The sequence below is a fragment of the Thamnophis sirtalis genome, unplaced genomic scaffold (assembly GCF_051295495.1).
Source record: "Thamnophis sirtalis isolate CommonGarterSnake01/CBP01778 unplaced genomic scaffold, rThaSir2_p1.2 scaffold_11, whole genome shotgun sequence".
NCBI classification, from domain to species: domain Eukaryota; kingdom Metazoa; phylum Chordata; class Lepidosauria; order Squamata; family Natricidae; genus Thamnophis; species Thamnophis sirtalis.
Genome location: NW_028261391.1, coordinates 7061423 through 7081244, shown reverse-complemented (window position 1 = coordinate 7081244; position 19822 = coordinate 7061423).

The window sequence follows — 19822 nt, the reverse complement described above, 5'->3', positions numbered from 1 at the left end:
AGAATAGAATGGAATGGAATAATAGAATAGAATAGAATGGAATGGAATGGAATGGAATGGAATGGAAAATGGAATAAAAAATGGAATAGAAAATGGAATAGAAAATGGGATGGGATGAAATGGAATGGAATGGAATAATAGAAATGGAATGGAATAATAGAATAGAATGGAATGGAATGGAATAATAGGAATGGAATGGAATGGAATAATAGAATAGAATAGAATGGAATGGAATGGAATGGAAAATGGAATAGAAAATGGGATGGGATGGAATGGAATGGAATAATAGAAATGGAATGGAATGGAATAATAGAATAGAATAGAATGGAATGGAATGGAATAATGGGAATAATAGGAATGGAATGGAATGGAATAATAGAATAGAATAGAATGGAATGGAAAATGGAATAGAAAATGGAATAGAAAATGGAATGGGATGGGATGGAATGGGATGGAATGGAATAATAGAAGTGGAATGGAATGGAAAATGGAATAGAAAATGGAATGGGATGGAATAATAGAAATGGAATGGAATGGAATGGAATAATAGAATAGAATAGAATAGAATAGAATAGAATGGAATGGAATGGAATGGAATGGAATGGAATGGAATGGAATGGAATGGAATGGAATGGAATGGAATGGAACGGAACAGAACAGAACAGAATTCTTTATTGGCCAAGTGTGATTGGTCCCACAAGGAATTTGTCTTTGGTGCATAGGGAGATGGGAGTCCCACCAAGCTGGAGTTCCACCATAGAAGATAGAATAACAGAGTTGGAAAGGACCTTGGAGATCTTCTAGTCCAACCCCACTGCTGAAACAGGAGTCCCTATACCAGTGATGGCGAACCTTTTTATCCTCGCGTGCTGAAATTGTGCACATATCCATACCCATAATGCAATGCGCCTGCGCATATAACACATGACACCAAACCCCCCCCCCCCCAAGTAGAGGGAGAGTTTTGCCCTGCCCTGGCTCTGGAGGCTTTCCTCAAGCCTCTGAGAGTGTGAAAACAGCTTCCCAAAGGCTCCGGAGGCCCTCCAGAGACCGGAAACATGTCAGTTTCAGAACTTCCAGAAGTTCCGGAATCCCATTTTTTGCCCTCACCAGGCCCCGGAGACTTTTCTCGAGCCTCTGGGAGGGTGAAAACGGCCTTCTCTGGACTCTGGAGGCCCTCTCTGAACCATCCTGCTGCCACAAATGGAGCGTGGGGGGGGGGGGACTGCACCCTCTGGAGCTCCCCCACCCCCATGCATGTTCGCACGACCCTCATGCATGTGCACACAGCTCTCGCCTGCACAGCAGTCGTGAAAATCAGCTGGCCGGTGGGAGGCGGCGCACATGCACGGTGGAGCTGCATTGGGCGACGGCTCGCCTGCCAGCAGAGAGGCCTCCACCTGCCACCTGTGGCACATGTGCCATAGATTCTCCATCACGGCCCTGTACCATTCTGGAGAAATGGCTGTCCAGTCTCTTCTTGAAAACCTCCAGTGATGGGCCAGCCACAACTTCCACAGGCAGGATGTTCTACTGATCAATTGTCCTCACTGTTAGGAAGTTTCTCCTCAATCCCAGCTTGCTTCTCTCCTTGATTAGTTTCCATCCGTTGTTTCTTGTCCTGCCCTCAGGCGCTTTGGAGAATAAGTTGACTCCCTCTTTTCTAGGGCAGCCCCTCAAGTACTGGAAGACTGCTATCCTGTCACCCCTAGTCCTTCTCTTCATTAGACTAGGCCAGTCTAGTGGGATTCAGCCAGTTCGCACCTATTCGGGAGAACCGGTTGGTAACTTTCTAAGCAGTTCGGAGAACCGGTTGTTGGAAGAAATCTCATTTTGTTTTGGTTTTTTCCACTTTACAGGGCTAATCCTGTAAGGAAGGCAGGAAGGAAACATTCTGGTGTTGTTTCTAGCTTAATCTTTATTGCCCTGCTTACAGAAACTGCCTCTCTGGTTAACCCTTATTGCATTGTAACAGCTAAGGCGAAGCGCCCATCCACCTGAGTGACCTTGAGTTGGCCATGCCCACCCAGTCACATGACCACCGAGCCACACCTACCCAGGTGGTCATTAGGGCAGAGGACCGGTTGTTAAATTATTTGAATCCCACCACTGGACTAGGCATAGCCAGCTCTGCAACTGTTCTTCATACAATTGAGCCTCCAAATAATCCCTTCTCATCTTTGTTGCTCTTCTCTGCCCTCTTTCCAGAGTCTCAACATCTTTTCGTATTGCAGTGACCAGCATTGGACACCATATTTCAAGTGTGCTCCCAGCTGTGCAGTATAAAAAGGTACGATCGCTTTTCTGTGTTCTTGAAACTATCCCTCGAATGTCCCAAGGGTGCTCTGAAGAAGCTTCTTGGATGAGAAGCAAAACTTCTTCAAAGAATAACCAAAAAGTCCAGTTGCCCCTGAAAAAAGCATCTTTGGGACAACCATGACCTGAATGGCTGAGAATCTCCATAGATATCCCTTGGTTGACGCAATCCAGGACCGCATTCTTGGGCAGCTCCAGCACACTCCTAGCTCACACTTGTGTTCTACTAGGACACCTAAATCCCTCTCTCAGGAGCTACTATTGAGCCAGGTGCCATCTATTCTGTACCTATGCATTTGGTTTTTCTCAGCTAAGAATAGACCCTTCCTTTTCTCACCACTGAATCGCAAATGTTTTGTCTCTGCTGTTCCGTGTTTTTTTTTTTAAAGTTTTATTGTTTTAATTAAACGAAAACACACACAAAAAAGAATCATCTTTCGTTACATCTTGTAGAAAGCGTATTGATTGGTTACAAATACATTTCGTGCGTTTCTTTCACTATCATTACATATCATTCAAATTCAATTGTACATTTTAAAATTTATGTATTTTACTATCACTGTACCACAAATCTCATTTGGTTACAATTATTTAAACGTGGTTTTTATCTAAAATCATTTGTATTTAAAGACACAACCACCTACTGGCATACATTCGCAATCTCAATAAACCTCCAATGACTTTACACCTTTATAACATATTCTAAAACAAAGTCAGTTAGTAGGATATCTAAGCCAGTGTTTTTCAACCTTTTTTGTGCAAAGGCACACTTTTTTCATGAAAAATTCATGAGGCACATCACCATTAGAAAATGTTTAAAAAAAATTAACTGTGCCTATATTGACTATATATAAAGTAATTCTCCCACGGCACACCTTACACTATGTCACGGCACACTAGTGTGCCGCAGCACAGTGGTTGAAAAACACTGATCTAAGCATTCCCTCCCCCTTTTTCCCCCCTAACTCACAAATTAAAGCTTATGTCCTATTTGCTTTTACTGGTACAACACACACACACACACACACACACACACATCATTAAACATTATCCATTAACATTTCCTTGTTATTATTGTAGTTAACTAAAAATTATTTACTATATTTATATCACCTCTCCTCTCATCAGGCCCACAAGAGATTATACCTTTGTAGCAAGCTCTAAACAAGAATTTATTAATAAAATGTATTGGTCTTTTCCCTAAGTCCCAAATTACAATTTATATCCAAGTTATTTTTACTAATTAAGGTTGTCATTTCATTATTATTATCGTAGTTAATTATAATGTTAGCAAAATGAACATTTAATAAGAATCTGAAACAATCTACAAAATGCTAACATTCCTACTTATTAATCACCAAAAGTATTGATTAACATTTCCTTATTATTATTGTGGTTAACGAAATGATGTTCCGTGTTGAGACCCAACTCATCTTTCCTTCCCCCATTAAATGCCGCATGACCTCTTGGAAGCTTCCTTTCCTGCCTCCCACAGGCCCCCCTCGCTCCCCCCCCCTGAAAAAAAATCCTTATCAGCGTGCAAGGCCAAACATCGGTCCAGCGAGCGAGATCCATCTTCCTTCCAGATGGCATGGCTCATGGCTTGTTTCCTCCAGCTGTTCCCAGCCGTGGACGTGACTTTTCCCCGGGCCAGATGTGTAGCGAAGCATTCCTTCTTTCAGGTGCTGGGGACTGATGTATGCGCATCGTTAACGGTCCTGGCAAAAGATGAGAGATGGGACTGGCACCGGCCCAGCCCCAATCGCACGCCTCGCGCTCTGCAAGAGGACACCTTGAGTGAAGTGCCTCGACCTTCCAGACTTCCTCTTTTATTAACTTCACCTGGCAGCTGGGAACAAGGAGGGTCAGCTTTTGGAGTACCCCAAAAGGCTTTCTCGGGCAACCAATCCGAAGGGGAGAAAGCTGGGGCTGACCCAAGGACTCTGGGAATTTATAAAAGGCTTCCCATTAAATATAGAAAAGGAGGTTGCAAAAACACAGGCCTTCGGATTTCGGCTTGCGCCCAGATGCTTCCAGCTGTAGCCAGGTCTTTCTCCAGCTTGCCAGGATGAAGAAATAAATACAACCCTTCATTATTTTTTTTAAAGCATGAAATCCACTGTCACAAAAATTGTTTCCATCCTTCGACGAAGAACACAAGCTATTGCTCGCACAAGACGCTTCGTTTGGATGCCGCATTAACCTATTGGCTGGGTTCACGCCATCCGTTGGCCAAGGCAAGCCCCAATTCGCCCAACGGGACACATTCACGTGGGTTCACACAATAGCCCAATGCAAGCTTGGCAGTGTTGTGTGCCAATGGGACAGTCGTGCTTTACAGGCCCGGCCTCTTGAAGGTGTGTGAACTTCAATGCTTAGAATTCCACCGGCCGATGCTGCTGGGGAATGCTGGGAATTGAATCCGCACCTCTTAAAAAGAGGCTGGCTGGGAAATGCTGGCTGTGAAGTGAGGCATCAGGTGAAGGGACCCGGTCTTTTAACCTTTTCTGCAGCAGTGGTTGGGAACACGGCAGTCGTTAAGCAAAGCAATTTTCCTCAGTGGACATTTTTGCTGGAAACTGGAAGTAAACCCCAGAAATCAAGGAAAGACTCACAAACTGGGATGCTGTAGACAGCCATAAAGGTGAGCCAGTTGCCAGCCAAGAGACCAGGGGTGGGTTCCTGCCAATTCTAATCTCTTCTATAGAAGAGGTTCCACAAATCTACTGTGCCGTTTAGAACCGGTTCCAGCTCCCTCCTCCCGCCCGTCCGCACATCATCAAGATGAAGAGCAAGAGGAGGGATTCTGGGAGTTGAAGTCCACAAGTCTTAAAGCTTTCAAGTTTGAACACCCCTGGTTTTTTTTTTCTAAAGGGTTAGGGGTGCAAGGGTCTTGCAACCTGACAGCTTTAAGACTTGCACGCTTCAATGCCAGAGTTCCTGAGCCAACATGACTGGAGGAGGAATTCTGGGAGTTGAAGTCCACAAGTCTTAAAGCTGTCAAGTTTGAACACCCCTGGGTTTTTTTTTCTAAAGGGTTAGGGGTGCAAGGGTCTTGTAACTTGACAGCTTTAAGATTTGCGTGCTTCAAATGCCAGAGTTTCTGAGCCAACATTTTGGTTACTAAGCAAGAGCGTTGTTAAGTGAGTTTCACCACATTTCACAAGTTGGCCATGCCCACCCAGTCACATGATTGCCAAGTCACTCCCACCTGGTCACATGGCCGGCAAGGCACTCCCACAAAGCAGGCCACACCTACAGAAGAGTTCTAAAAAAATTTGAAACCCACCACTGCAAGAGACCCAGTTTGGTCTAATAGTTAAGGCAGCAGGGTAGAAAGGAGGAGATTGTGAGTTCTAGTCCCACTTTAGGCATGAAAGCTGGCTAGATTACTTAGGGCCAATCACCAAAAGATTGTGAGTTCTAATCCTGCCATAGGCATTAAAGCCAGCTAGGTGACTCTGGCCCAATCACCAGGAGACTGTGAGTTCTAGTCTCGCCTTAGGCACGAAAGCTAGCTGGGTGACTTTGGGCCAATCACCAGGAGACTGTGAGTTCTAATCCTGTCTTAGGCACAAAAGCCAGATAGATGACTTTTGGCCACTCACCAAAAGATTATGAGTTCTAATCCTGCCATAGGTATTAAACCTGACTGGGTGACTTGGGCCAGTCCCTCTCTCTCAGCCCAACCCACCTCACAGGATTGTTGTGGGGGAAATAGAAGGAGGAAGGTGTGTTGGATAGGTTTGCCACCTTGAATTTCTTGTACAAAATAAATAAATAAATGCAGGATACAAATGAATAAATAAACTAAAGTGCCTGAAATTCAATCATGTGACTGTGTTGTCTGTTGTAAATTTGAAAGTGAGAAATAAGTGGCTTTTAAGGGGTTTGTTTTAACTTTGAATAGTTGCTAAGTGACTGGGCATAATTTGAGGACGAACTACAGTCGTGGGCAAAATTGTGGAAACCTTTTGGGGAAAGTGAATTTTTGAGGTTTGATGGCTAATAACACCACTTTTTGTTTGAGTAGTGCCATCACATTATATATCAACGGAAAGGTAATTTAATTAAGAATGTAATGCAACAAAGTTTGTTCAATTATTTGTATTCTATGAAAGTCTATAGCCAAATATAGCCAGCAATAAAACCCTGTTAATAGAAGCAATCATTCAATCTTGGTTTCACATTATAATAGCTGCAGAACTAAGACTTGGTTCACTCTATGGGAAGGCCGTAATTCATGTTAAAGGTTATCCAGCTAAGTATTAACTGACATCGTGATCATTGTTGTATATCTCATTTTTTTTTCCTATGGTGCTAATTTTTGTACATCTCATTATTTCTAAGTGTTTCACTTTTCTCCTTTATAATTGCTATCCTTCATAAAAGCTATTGCATTACATTCTTGATTAAATTATCTTTCCATTGATATATAATTTAGTGGTACTATTCAAAAAAAAGTGGTGTTATTAGCCATCAAACCTCAAAAATACAGTTTCCCCAAAAGGTTTCCACAATTTAAGCCACTACTGTATATATTGGAGTAGTAACTCCATTACTGGGCTGGACCTGCAAACAGGCTTAGCCACACAACTGGCTAACCCACCCACAAACCCAAAGAAACAACCAGTAAATATTTAACACGGTCAAAGACATTGTGTGAATACAGCCACAGAATAAACGCAGCCCCCTTAGCAGAAACGTTGGAATATATTATAAGCACTCAGTTATTCTGCAAGTACATTCCCGCAGGCAATGCAAAACAGCCCCCAACGGCTAAATGGGAAAGAAACCCACTCTTGTGCCCATAAATTATACACCTGGCTATATTATTATTTCTTGTTATTCCTTAATCCTTTTAGCTTGAAAGACAGAAGCGGGTCTGCCTCCTGTAAGCCAGTGGGCAGAATCTTTCGGTCTTTGTAACACAGAGGAGGAGGAGAAGCTATTGAAAACCTACTTGCAGATTCAGGCAGGGACTCTGAACGGTTCTGTGGAAGCTCCCTCTGGAGGGGTTCACACAACACGTTCAAGGCTGCAACTCGTACCTTCATCCCTACAGCAAACCAGAGAGATGGATCTTAATTCACCCTCTGGTTGCTCAGGTTAGGGTTAGGGTTAGGGATAGGGTTGGGGTTGGGGTTGGGGCTGGGGCTGGGGCTGGGGTTAGGGCTAGGGCTAGGGCTAGGGCTAGGGCTAGGGCTAGGGCTGGGGCTGGGGCTGGGGCTGAGGTTGGGGCTGGGGCTAGGGCTAGGGTTAGGGATAGGGATAGGGATAGGGTTAGGGTTAGGGTTAGGGTTAGGGTTAGGGTTAGGGTTAGGGTTAGGGTTAGGGCTAGGGCTAGGGCTAGGGTTAGGGCTAGGGCTAGGGTTAGGGTTAGGGTTAGGGTTAGGGTTAGGGTTAGGGTTAGGGTTAGGGCTAGGGCTAGGGCTAGGGCTAGGGCTAAGGTTAGGGTTGGGGTTAGGGTTGGGGTTCACAAGGGAGAGTTTTGTGTGCCACATTACATTCCCTGATGAACAAAGCCTATATCTGTGATGGGGAAACCTATGATACCCATGCCACAGGTGGCATGCAGAGCCCTCTCTGTGGGCATGCACATCATCGCCAGCTACTCCCCTGGTTTCCGGCGTGCCAGCTGGTCTTTGCTGCCACTGGAGCGCCAGAATATGGCCTAAAAACAGGCAAAGAACCAGGCCATTTTTCGGGTCATTTTCCAAGCTGTTTTCAGGCCATTTGTTGGGCTGAAAAACAGCCTGAAAACAGCTCAAAAATGTCTGAAAATGGCCCAGCGCGTGCCAGCCAGCTGATCTTCAGGTTTTTGGTGCTCCAGCATGTGCGAAGACCAGCTGGCTGGTGCGCATGCATGTACCAGAAATCAAAGACCAGCTGGCCGGCCCACATATGCACCAGCCCGTTGGTCTTCGGGTTTCCAGCACTCTGGCATACGCACATGCATGCGTGTTTCGTTTTGGACACTCAGTGCCGAAAACGTTCGCCATCACTGGCCTATACTGACCTGATTCTCACAATGACCAAACCTGTGTTCCCAGATGACATTTAACCTGCTTGCTAAACCAAACCCCGTTGCATCCTAGATTAACTTCTGCGGGTTCATCGCCTGTATTTCTCGCACCACCGTGGTCAAGATTTCGCAATATTGCCGGCTGGGGAATTCTGGGAGTCGAAGTCCGCAGGTGTTTAAAGTTTCCAGGTTTGGACCCCCCTGGGCTAAAGGATGGCTGTGCCATCCTCCACCATGGAATGCCTGGCTCTGGGGAAATGCAATGGTAAATCTCATCTCTGCTCTTCCACAGCTATAATTAGGGTCCTCCAGAGCCCACAACTCTTCCCCTCCCCCATCCCAAGATGTCAGGACATCACTGGCACCCTGCTGGCCAGAAGATCCTGTGGGAAATCATCCTTTCCTCCCTGTTCATTCCGTACTAGAGACCCTCTCCTTCCCCAATAGCCCCTCTGTGCCTGGGACAGGCTGTAAATGCAGAAGCCAGATAACGTGTCAGCACCCAAGAAATCCTTCCACCGACACCTCGGGCTGCTGAGGAGTCTTTGCCCATCGAGTCCGGCAGCCCAGCTCTGGAATCTGCTGGATGTCAGCAAAGAAGGACCAGCCCGGAAGATGCTGATTGCGAGAGGAGCCGGGAGCGATAAGCTCAAGGGAAGGCCCTCCAGGAAGCATTAGCTAATGCCCCAGGTGTCCAGATAGGCATTCAGACCAGGAGCCGGTCAGTTTCTCTTTCTGATAGCGATATGGCCAAGGGACGATGGTCCTCCCTGGGGGGTGGAGATGTTCCTTTTTCTGCACAGCTGGACTGGCTTTGATCAGCCACCCAAAACTTTTCTGGGCTAAGTAACTTTTCAGCAGTGGGCTAGCAGGAACCGCACACAAGAAAGCCTGAAAATTGCATTGCATTGCCATAGAATAGAATAGGATAGGATAGGATAGGATGGGATGGGATGGGATGGGATAGGGATAGGGATAGGGATAGGGATAGGGATAGGGATAGGGATAGGGATAGGGATAGGGATAGGGATAGGGACAGGGACAGGGACAGGGACAGGGACAGGGACAGGGACAGGGACAGGGATAGAATAGGGATGGGGATGCGGATGCGGATGGAATAGAATAGAATAGAATAGAATAGAATAGAATAGAATAGAATAGAATAGAATAGAATAGAATAGAATAGAATAGAATAACACAATTGGAAGGGACCTTGGAGGTCTTCTAATCCAACCCCCTGCTAAGGCAGGAAACCCTACACCACTTCAGACAAATGGATATCCAACATCTTCTTAAAAACTTCCAGTGTTGGAGCATTCACAACTTCTGGAGGCAAGTTGTTCCACTGATGAATTGTTCTAACTGTCAGGAAATTTCACATTTTAGAGTGTTGCATTTTATTGCATTGTATGGAACACGGCCCTAATGAGTGCACATGAGCGCGCAGAACATTTCTTTGTGACAGGTTCGCCATCACTGGTATACCTCATGGGACAGATAGAGGTAGTCTTTACAATAATACAATAGCAGAGTTGGAAGTGACCTTGGAGATCTTCTAGTCCAACCCCCTGCCTAGGCAGGAAACCTTACACCATTCCAGACAAATAGCTATCCAACATCTTCTTAAAGACTTTCTGTGTTGGGGCATTCACAACTTCTGGAGGCAATTTCTGTTCCACTGATTAATTGTTCTCACTGTCAGGAAATCTCTCCTCAGTTCTAAGTTGCTTCTCTCCATGATTAGTTTCCACCCATTGCTTCTTGTTCTACCCTCAGGTGCCTTGGAGAATAGTTTGACTCCCTCTTCTTTGTGGCAACCCCTGAGATATTGGAACACTACTATCATGTCTCCCCTAGTCCTTCTTTCTATTAAACTAGACATACTCAGTTCCTGCAACCGTTCTTCATATGTTTTAGCCTCCAGTCCCCTAATCCTCTTTGTTGCTCTTCTCTGCACTCTTTCTAGAGTCTCCACATCTTTTCTACATCGTGGCGACCAAAACTGAATGCAGTATTCCAAGTGTGGCCTTACCAAGGCGTTATAAAGTGGTATTAACACTTCACGTGATCTTGATTCTATCCCTCTGTTGATGCAGCCTAGAACTGCGTTGGCTTTTTTGGCAGCTGCTGCACACGGCTGGCTCATATTTAAATGGTTGTCCACTAGGACTCCAAGAGCCCTCTCACAGTTACTACTATTGAGCAAGGTACCACCTATACTGTACCTATGGATTTCTTTTTTCTTTCCTAAGTGTAGAACCTTACTCTTTTCACCATTCAATTTCATTGAGTATGGTTTGTCAGCCAATTACAAATCCATCTGTGCATGGTCTCCAATGCTACTTTCCACTTAGGAAAGAAGTGTGGTAATTAGAAAAATGGCAACAACTATGGGATAGAAACTACAAATTAACCATGTCTACTGCATATAAAGAAAATGTATATAAGATGTTTTACAGATGGCATTTTCCACCGGCAAGATTGGCAAAGATGTTTAAAGATAATTCAGCTAAACGTTGGAAATGCCATCAGACCCCTGGGTCTTATCATCATATGTGCTGGACGTGTGCAGAAGCCAAAAAAATATTGGACAAAAATACACACTTGGTTGGAGAAGATGATACAACAACATATTGATTTGAAACTTGAAATATTTTTGCTGGGGATTTTACCAGAAACTTATAGTAAAGAAAATGTTTGTTATTTATGTAATAACAGCTGCCCGGATTGTATTTGCACAACACTGGAAAAGTGAAGAGATCCCTACGGATGAGAATGTGATTAAGAAAATATTAGAATGTGCAGAAATGAATAGGCTAACACTTGCAATTAAAGAGAAAGAGCAAACTGAAAATTATAGTATATGGGGATTATTCTACTGATGGTTAGAGAACAAATATGAAAGTTAGAAATGAAAGTAGATTAGTGAAATATAGAAAATATATTAATAGAATTAAATAATTTAAGAAGAGGATTGTTATACCGTGTTTCCCCGAAAATTGGACAGGGTGTTATTTTCTTTTGACCCCCGAAATAAGTGCTTGGCCTTATTTTTGGGGAGGTTTCATTATTTTTGAGGTGCAGGAGGTGGCAAGCGTGGTCACCTCATGGCTGCTGCTGTGTTGCAATATTTTTGGGGAAAGCTTATTTTCGGGGAGGGCTTGTTATAGCACATTGGGCTTATTATCCAGGGAGGTCTTTGGTGGGGGGGGAAACAGGGTAGTATCAGATATGTTATGTATATCAGTATTATGTATATCAGATTAAAATGAGTATAGTTGTAAATTTTAATTGTTATTGCACAAGATATGTGTACCCAGACGACACACTGTTTAATGGAAGATGGATTGTTTGTACTAAAATAAGATACAAAAACTATCTATCTATCTATCTATCTATCATCTATCTATCTATCTATCTATCTATCTATCTATCTATCTATCTATCTCTATCTATCTATCTATCTATCTATCTATCTATCTATCTCTATATCTATTTCTCTAGCTCTCTCTATCTATCTATCTATCTATCTATCTCTATCTCTATCTATCTATATCTATATATTTATCTCTCTCTCTCCCTCTCTATCATCTATCTATCTCTATCTATCTATCTCTATCTCTATCTCTATCTCTATCTATCTATCTATCTATCTATCATCTATACATCCCTATCTATCTATCTATCTATCTATCTATCTATCTATCTATCTATCTATCTCTATCTATCTATCTATCTATCTACCTACCTATCTATCTCTATCTATCTATCTATCTATCTATCTATCTATCTATCTATCTATCATCTATCTATCTCTATCTCTCCCTATATCTATCTATCTATCTATCTATCTATCTATCTATCTATCTATCTATCTATCTATCTATCTATCTATATCTATCATCTATCTATATTTGTTTTCATAGATTGTCACAGGTACAGGTATGCAGGTCTTGGCGTATTTGGAAAAGACCCGAATGTGCCAAGACCCGAATATGCCAAGACCATATATATATATATATATATAAAGTTGTATCCAATTCTTTAACCCCTTTCCCCTCTCACCTAACAGGGATGAGCTGTGCTTCCAATTTATGCCCTATGCTGGTGAGTCCGTCTGTCCACTTAATCTGTTTGCCTTCCCAAATCATTAAGCTGATCCAAAGCCTGGCCCTCCCCTCGGTCTCCTCTTGAGCATCTCGTCTCTTGATTTGTTAGAACTCCAACCCCACTCCGGTCCTAGCAATCCACCCTGGGTGCCTGTCACACCTCCAGCCAATGGAAGGCCAGAGATGAGAGAGAGAGGTAATTAATTGCAGCCATTACACACGTGGGATGGTCCGATGGCTGGGTGGCCGCCATCTGCCTCCTTCCCTGCACGGCTGCAAACGGTTGCCAGGGTCATGGGGAGAATATAATTGATTGCTGGAGAGAAATGGGAGCCCTCCTGCCTGGCTGATTGGATCGATCTCCACACAAGCAGAGCGGCCAGCCTCTTGGCTGTGGTTGATTGGGCCGGCACGTGGATTCGGTTCAGGCCCCTCCCTGCCGAAATGCCGAAGAGGAAGGGGGGGGAGGAAAGGAGGTCAAGGGAGGCAACGGCTGGAGCGAAGGGATGCCTCTCAATCACCTGAGGACAAAAGGGCCCATCAAGCAGAAGCCAACCAAGCACGGCACCCGAGCAGCCATCCCACAAGGGCCTGTCGATTCTTCTTTACTAACCTCTGCCCTCTGGTTTGATCTACGGTGCCCAGCAAATGAGATTCTCCCACTTAGGTTAGGGGAAGCACCCGAGCACAGCAGGCCAGCCCCGGCCGTAGATAGATTCAGCCAGCCAATCGATATTGTAAGATAGAGGCCCAAAAGCAGAATGAATGAATGAATCATTGGATAAAACAAATGCTCAAGAAGTTCTCCCATTTTTTAAAGACAGAGAGAAAGAGAGAGAGAGAGAGAAAGAAAGAGAGAGAGAGAGAAGGAGAGAGAGGGAGGGAGAGAGAGAGATGGGGGGAGAGAGAGACAGACATAGATAGAGAAAGAGATTAAAAGACAGAAAAACAGAGAGAGAGAAATAGAGAGAGAAAGAGAATAAAAGAGAGAGAGAGATGGGAGAGACAGAGAGATAAAGAGAGACACAGAGAGACAGAGGCAGAGAGAAAAAGAGAGAGAGAGATGGAGAGAGGGGGGGAGATAGACAGAGAGAGAGAGAGAGAGAGACAGCAAGATGGGGGACACACAGAGAGAGAGATGAAAAGAGACAGAGCAGACGGACAGAGACAGGAACAGAGAGACAGAAAGATACAAAGAGAGAGAGCAAGATGGGGGGAGACAGAGAGAGAGAGAGAGAATTACCGAGAGAAAGAGGAGAGTGAAAGAGGGAGAGAGAGAGAACACAGAGAGAGAGAGAGATGGAAAGAGACAGAGCAGACAGAGAGACAGGAACAGAGAGTCAGAAAGATACAGAGAGAGAGAGCAAGATGGGGGGGAGACAGAGAGAGAGAGAGAGAGAGAGAGAATTATCGAGAGAAAGAGGAGAGTGAAAGAGAGAGAGAAAGAACAAGAGAGAGAGGGCTGGAAAGAGAGAGCGGTTAAAGGACAGGAACAGAGAGACAGAAAGATACAGAGAGAGAGCAAGATGGGGGGGGGGAGACAGAGAGAAAGAATTACCGAGAGAAAGAGGAGAGTGAAAGAGAGAGAGAAAGAACAGAGAGAGAGAGAGCTGGAAAGAGACAGAGACAGAGATGGAGAGAGAGAGAGAGAGAAAGAGCGATTTTTAAAACTTGCCAGTTCTTATCAAAGTTTCTAGCAAAAAGCACCCATTATAGACAATAGTGCCATTTAACAACCATCTCAAAAAAGGTTATAAAATCAGTCACAGTCGCATGGTAGCTCACTTAATGATGGACACGACTTCCAGGCTCAATTATTGTTGTAAGTCAAGGAGTGTGTGTGTGTGTGTGTGTGTGTGTGTGTGTGTTCATATTTTCATCCAGCTACAATCAAAGGCATTCAACAGCTTACACAAAATGCAAAATCACTTTAAAAAATCCACAGTACGAGCTTCTGTTTAAAAAAAAAAAAAGAACCCATAGCAGAGCCATCCAAACCTAAAAATGCAAACAATAAAAAACTGAAGATAAAAAGATAGAAATGATCAAATCAGAGAAAAGTTCTCCAGAGCAACTCCGTCTTCCGTACTTCCCGAAGATTGGCAAGGAGGGAGCGTGCTCATTCTTCACTGCCTGATTTGATTGATTCGATTTGATTCATTGCTCGAGCCGTGCCTGGAGCATGTAAAGGGGAGCCGTACTCAGTCATCCGGAGAACTCTCACGGATTAAACCAGAGATGTCCAAGCAAGGCCACTTTAAGGCTTGTGGACTTCAACTCCCAGAATTCCCCAGCCAGCAAGGAAATTGGACACCCCTGGCCAAGGTTAGACGCAGGGCTCAGTTACTGCCGCCATTACTACCGGTTCGGTGCCCGAGAAATTTTGCGTGCGTGCGCATTTGCACTTAAAAAGGTCTGCGTATACACACATTATTAAAAAAGGGGAGAAATTACATTTTTTCAATGTAGATTATTCTGTGCATGTGCAGAACAGAAAATAAAGATGGAGGCGCCCAGGATAGAAATTACAGTTGCTAAGTTAGGAACATGCTTGTTAAGTGAATCTGGCTTCCCCATTGACTTTGCTTGTTGGAAGGGCACAATCACAGGACACTAGGACCGTGATGACGAACCTATAGCATGCGTGCCCCAGGTGGCACGCGGAGCCATTTGTCAGGGCATACGCTGCCAATTACCTCCCAAAGACCCATTAGATCACACAGATTAGGCCTCCTCCGGGTTCCGTCTACTAGCCAATGTCATCTGGCCACTACCCGGGGGAGGGCCTTCTCTGTGGCGGCTCCGTCCCTTTGGAACGAGCTCCCCGCAGAGATTCGGACCTTCACCTCTCTCCAGGCCTTCCGAAAAGCCGTTAAAACCTGGCTGTGTCGGCAGGCCTGGGGTGGATGAGTTCCCTTCCCCTCTCGAATCGTGTGGCTGTTGGTTGTTTTAAATGCCCTGTACTTTTTGTAGTTTTTGTGTTTTTTCCTCCCCCCTCCTTGGGTTTGTGCGCTGCCCTGAGTCCCACTGGGAATAGGACGGCATATAAATAAAATGAACCTCGAACCTTGAACTTCAGCCTTCTTTGGAGGCCACTTTTTGCCCTCCGGAGGCTTCAGGAGCTTCCCTGAAGCCTAAGGAGCACAAAAAAACGGCCCTATGGGCAAACCGGAAGATTGGGAACGGACTTCCGGTTTGCTCGTAGGGGCAGTTTTAGCCCTCCCGAGCCTTCAGGGGGCTGGCTTTTCTGAAGTCTCCGGAGGACGAAAAACAGCCCTACGGACAAACCGGAAGCCAAAAATGAGAGGAGGGCTGGTCGTGCACGCAAGCGTGCTAGGATCATGCGCATAGCAATATGGGTGTGGCATGCCCACGACCCCCCCATCCTGCGCTCCCCCCGCTTTTGTCACGTGAGCCAAAAAAGGTTTGCCATCGCTGGTATAGGGTCTCCTGCTTGAGCAGAGGGTTGGACTAGAAGACCTCCAAGGCCCCTTCCAACTCGGTTATTCTGCCATTTGCAAGCAGGCTTCCGACAAGCAAAGTCAATTTGCCGTGTGATTTGCTTAACAACCGTTAAGGTTGTAAAATTGGGTGCAGTGACCCCATGACACTCTTAACCATTGCGCTGCTCAGCAATGGAATTTCTAGTGCTGATTGTGGTCGTAAGGGGAGAACATACCTATCGAGAGGCTGACAATGGTGAGATGAATGGATGTCAATTTTATGCTTGGGAAGCTCAGAGCTGGGAGAACAATGGCCAGAGGCGAGAGGAATATGAGCCATTCTGCACAATCTTGACTCCCACTAATTCAACGTTTCTCAACCTTGGCAACTTTTAAGTCCTGTGGACTTCAACTCCCAGAATCCGGCTAGAGAATTCTGGGAGTTGAAGTCCACAGGACTTAAAGTCGCCAAGGTTGAGAAACACTGCACTAATTCCATGCATCTACTCAGACGTTATAACCCAGGATCTATTGCGGTCGTCAAAAGCTAAATGAACAATATCAAATGAGAATAATATTAAACAGAAGAAGAAGAACACAACTCGGCTCCCCCGCACGCCCCGTGAGCTATCAAGTTTCGGAAGGCTTTCTCGTGCATTGAAATAACTCTTCAAAATTCCCAGGTTAAGACAATACAATTATTGTGTTTTCTGTAGCAGGCTGTTCCCAAATAAATGAATCATGTAATGGCTGGATACAGGGATGCAGTGGCTCAGTGGCTAAAACGCTGAGCTTGTCGGTCAGAAAGGTTGGCAGTTCGGCGGTTCGAATCCCTAGTGCCACATAACAGAGTGAGCTCCCGTGACTTGTCCCAGCTTCTGCCAACCTAGCAGTTCGAAAGCACATTAAAAATGCAAGTAGAAAAGGGATAGAAGAAAGAGGGGTAGAGAGGCTGGGAGAGAGGCTGGGAGGGAGGGTGAGAAGGAAGGGAGGGAGTGTACTGGGAGAGAGGAGTGGTAGAGGGGAGGGGAAGTAGGGTAGAGGGGAATGTTGGAGGGAAGATGGAAAGTTGGAAGGGGGGCGAAAGAAAGGGTGTATGGAGGGTCGAAGAGGTACATTGGGTTTCTATTTTGGGGGGTATTGTTGACAAGAGGAATGGCTGTGTTTATTGTTTATTGTTATATAAACAATAGAGGGAGCAATTTATCTTGAGTTTGTATCAATTGTGTGCTTGTGTACTATTGCAGCTGAAGCTGAAGTAGTCGCTGACAGGTAGGATGTTGTAGCAGACAATTTTGTGTACTGTGCTTAGATCATACCGGAGGCAGCACAGTTCCAGATTGTCCAAGCCCACAATTACGAGCTTGGTGGCATAAGGCAGCAGAACTGGCTGGAGAATTCTGGGAATTGAAGTCCACAAGTCTTAAAGTTGCCAAGTTTGGGAACCACTGGCATAAGGGATTCTATTGTGAGCAGAGGAGTGGAGGAGTCTTCTCGTGAAATACCTCTGGACTCGCTCAATCGTATTAATTTCCGATATACAGTGTGGATTCCAGGCAGACGAACTGTATTCGAGAAATGGTCTGGCAAAGGTTTTGCATGCCCTAGTTTGCAGTACAATGTTACCAGAGAAAATTAGGTTAACAACTCTTAATGCCTTTTTGGCAATGCTGTTACAGGGAGCTCTGGCACTTAGATCTTTTGAGATGAGTACTCCGAGATCCTTGACAGAGTGAAGGTCGTCTACAAGGTTGTATCCTCCCAGCTTGTATTTGGTGGAGAAGATTACACCGAGAAACCTGTTGCAACATGTTTTGACAAAAGCATATTGCTTCGATACCGCTTGCTAAGAGAGAGAACCCGTTCTCTAAAAGTGGTTGGAAACGAATCAGTCATCCATTTGAAGATTAAGGCCAAAAGCATTCTTTCATATTTAGTGGAAATGTTGCAAAGACCAACAATTCTGGAAGATGATCTGTTGTAAAATGAAACACGTTCTAAAGATTGGGTTCCATTCTCCAACCAGTTGTTTGATACCTTTTGCCAAACCTTCTGTTTTTACAAAATCTATTGAGTTGGCTTTGCATTGGGTGGGAGGTGCCAGGACACGCTTATGCTTTTCATTGCAAATTATATATTATTATCTTCATAGAAAAATGGCAAATGAAATGGCCGTATTTTGTTTCTCTCGAAAATAACCTTACATTTGAAAAATAAAACAAATCTGATACAGAATTCGATTCCACTTGGAAGCCGTTCAGGGAAAACAGTTCCACATATGGATTCATACTTTGACATGAAGTTTCTTTTAGCATAAGGTTTTAAGAAAAGGAAGTCCCCGACTTACAACCGTTTGTTTAGTGACCATTTGAAGCAAAAGTGAGTTCCTACCAGTTCGCACCTATTCGGTAGAACCGGTTCATCAAATCTACCAAACCGGTTAGAAGAGGTTCCACCAGTGGACCCGGAAAACAGGCCACACCTACAGAAGAGGCTCCAAACATTTTTTGAAACCCACCACTGTTCCTTGGATATGATTATTCTACACTATCATGTTCCTATTTATAAAACTCAGTGCCTCTGTGAAAGGTAAGGATGACTACTGCGTTTGTGGTGCAATCAGAACATTGCGTGTGTTGAAGTTGTTTTAACGCAAACCAAAGATGCCTTTTAAAAAAGAAGTTTGCATCATATTCTTATGCATGCCAGTGCTGTGTGTGGGGTAATTTAAGGTGGTTCTGACAAGTGTCGTCGGCATCTTCATATCCGGTCACGTGGGCGGCAAGCCACTCCCATCCGGTCACATGGGCCGCAAGCCGCTCCCACAAAGGAGGCCACACCCACAGAGTAGGTTCGAACAATTTTTTGAAACCCACCACTGATTTGAAGTTACGACGACCTGTGACTTATTGTTTTTCACACTTATGACCATTGCATGGTCACATGATCAAAATTCAGATGCTTGGCAGCAGTCTCATATTTATGACGGTTGCTGTGTCCCGGAGTCATGGGATCCCCTTTTGCGACCTCCTGACAATCAAAGTCAACGGGGAAGCCAGATTCACTTAACAACTGTCACTAAGTTAACATCTACAGTGATTCGCTTAACAACTGTCACTAAGTTAACATCTACAGTGATTCACTTAACAACTGTCACTAAGTTAACATCTACAGTGATTCGCTTAACAACTGTGGCAAGAAAGGCCGTAAAAACAGGCAAAATTCACTTAGCAAATTTTTCACTTCGCAATGGAAATTTTTCTCTCAATGTCGGTTGTAAGATGAGGACTGCCTATGTGGAGTCTCTTATTTGATTTGCTAAAAAAAAAAAAACTGCAGAAGTCCCAGACAGAAATTTCTGTAGTTTCTCAATTTAATTTGTAATTTTTAATCATACTAACTCAGTGATGGTTAACCTTTTTGTTGTTGGGTGCCAAAAATGCGAGGGCGCATGCCCCCACATGCACATGCACGCACAACACACACACCCCACTCCACACACACACCCCATGCGTGCCACACTATTTGCTCCCAATCTGAGCTTGGTATTTCCTCCAAGGGGCTGGGGGAGGCCGTTTTCACCCTCCTCAGTCTCCAGGAAAGTCTCCGGGTCTTTTCCGAACTTCCAGTTGCCCGTTGGGTCTGCTTTTCGCCCTCCTCAGGCTCCGGGGGCTTTCCTGGAACCTGGGGAAGGCGAAAACGGCTTCCCCCGGCCTTCCGTAAGGCCGAAAATCAACTAGCCAGTCCACGCCTGTGCGCTGGAGCTGACAGCTCATGTGCTGGCACATATGGCTTCACATGCCATTTATAGTGCGTGTTTCATCACCATGGCACTATTGTTGCTAACGACTGCATATCCACTTGATTTTAATAATGTTACAAAATATTCTAAAACACAGCATTTGCTTTACTTTGGAATTGCTAGGTAA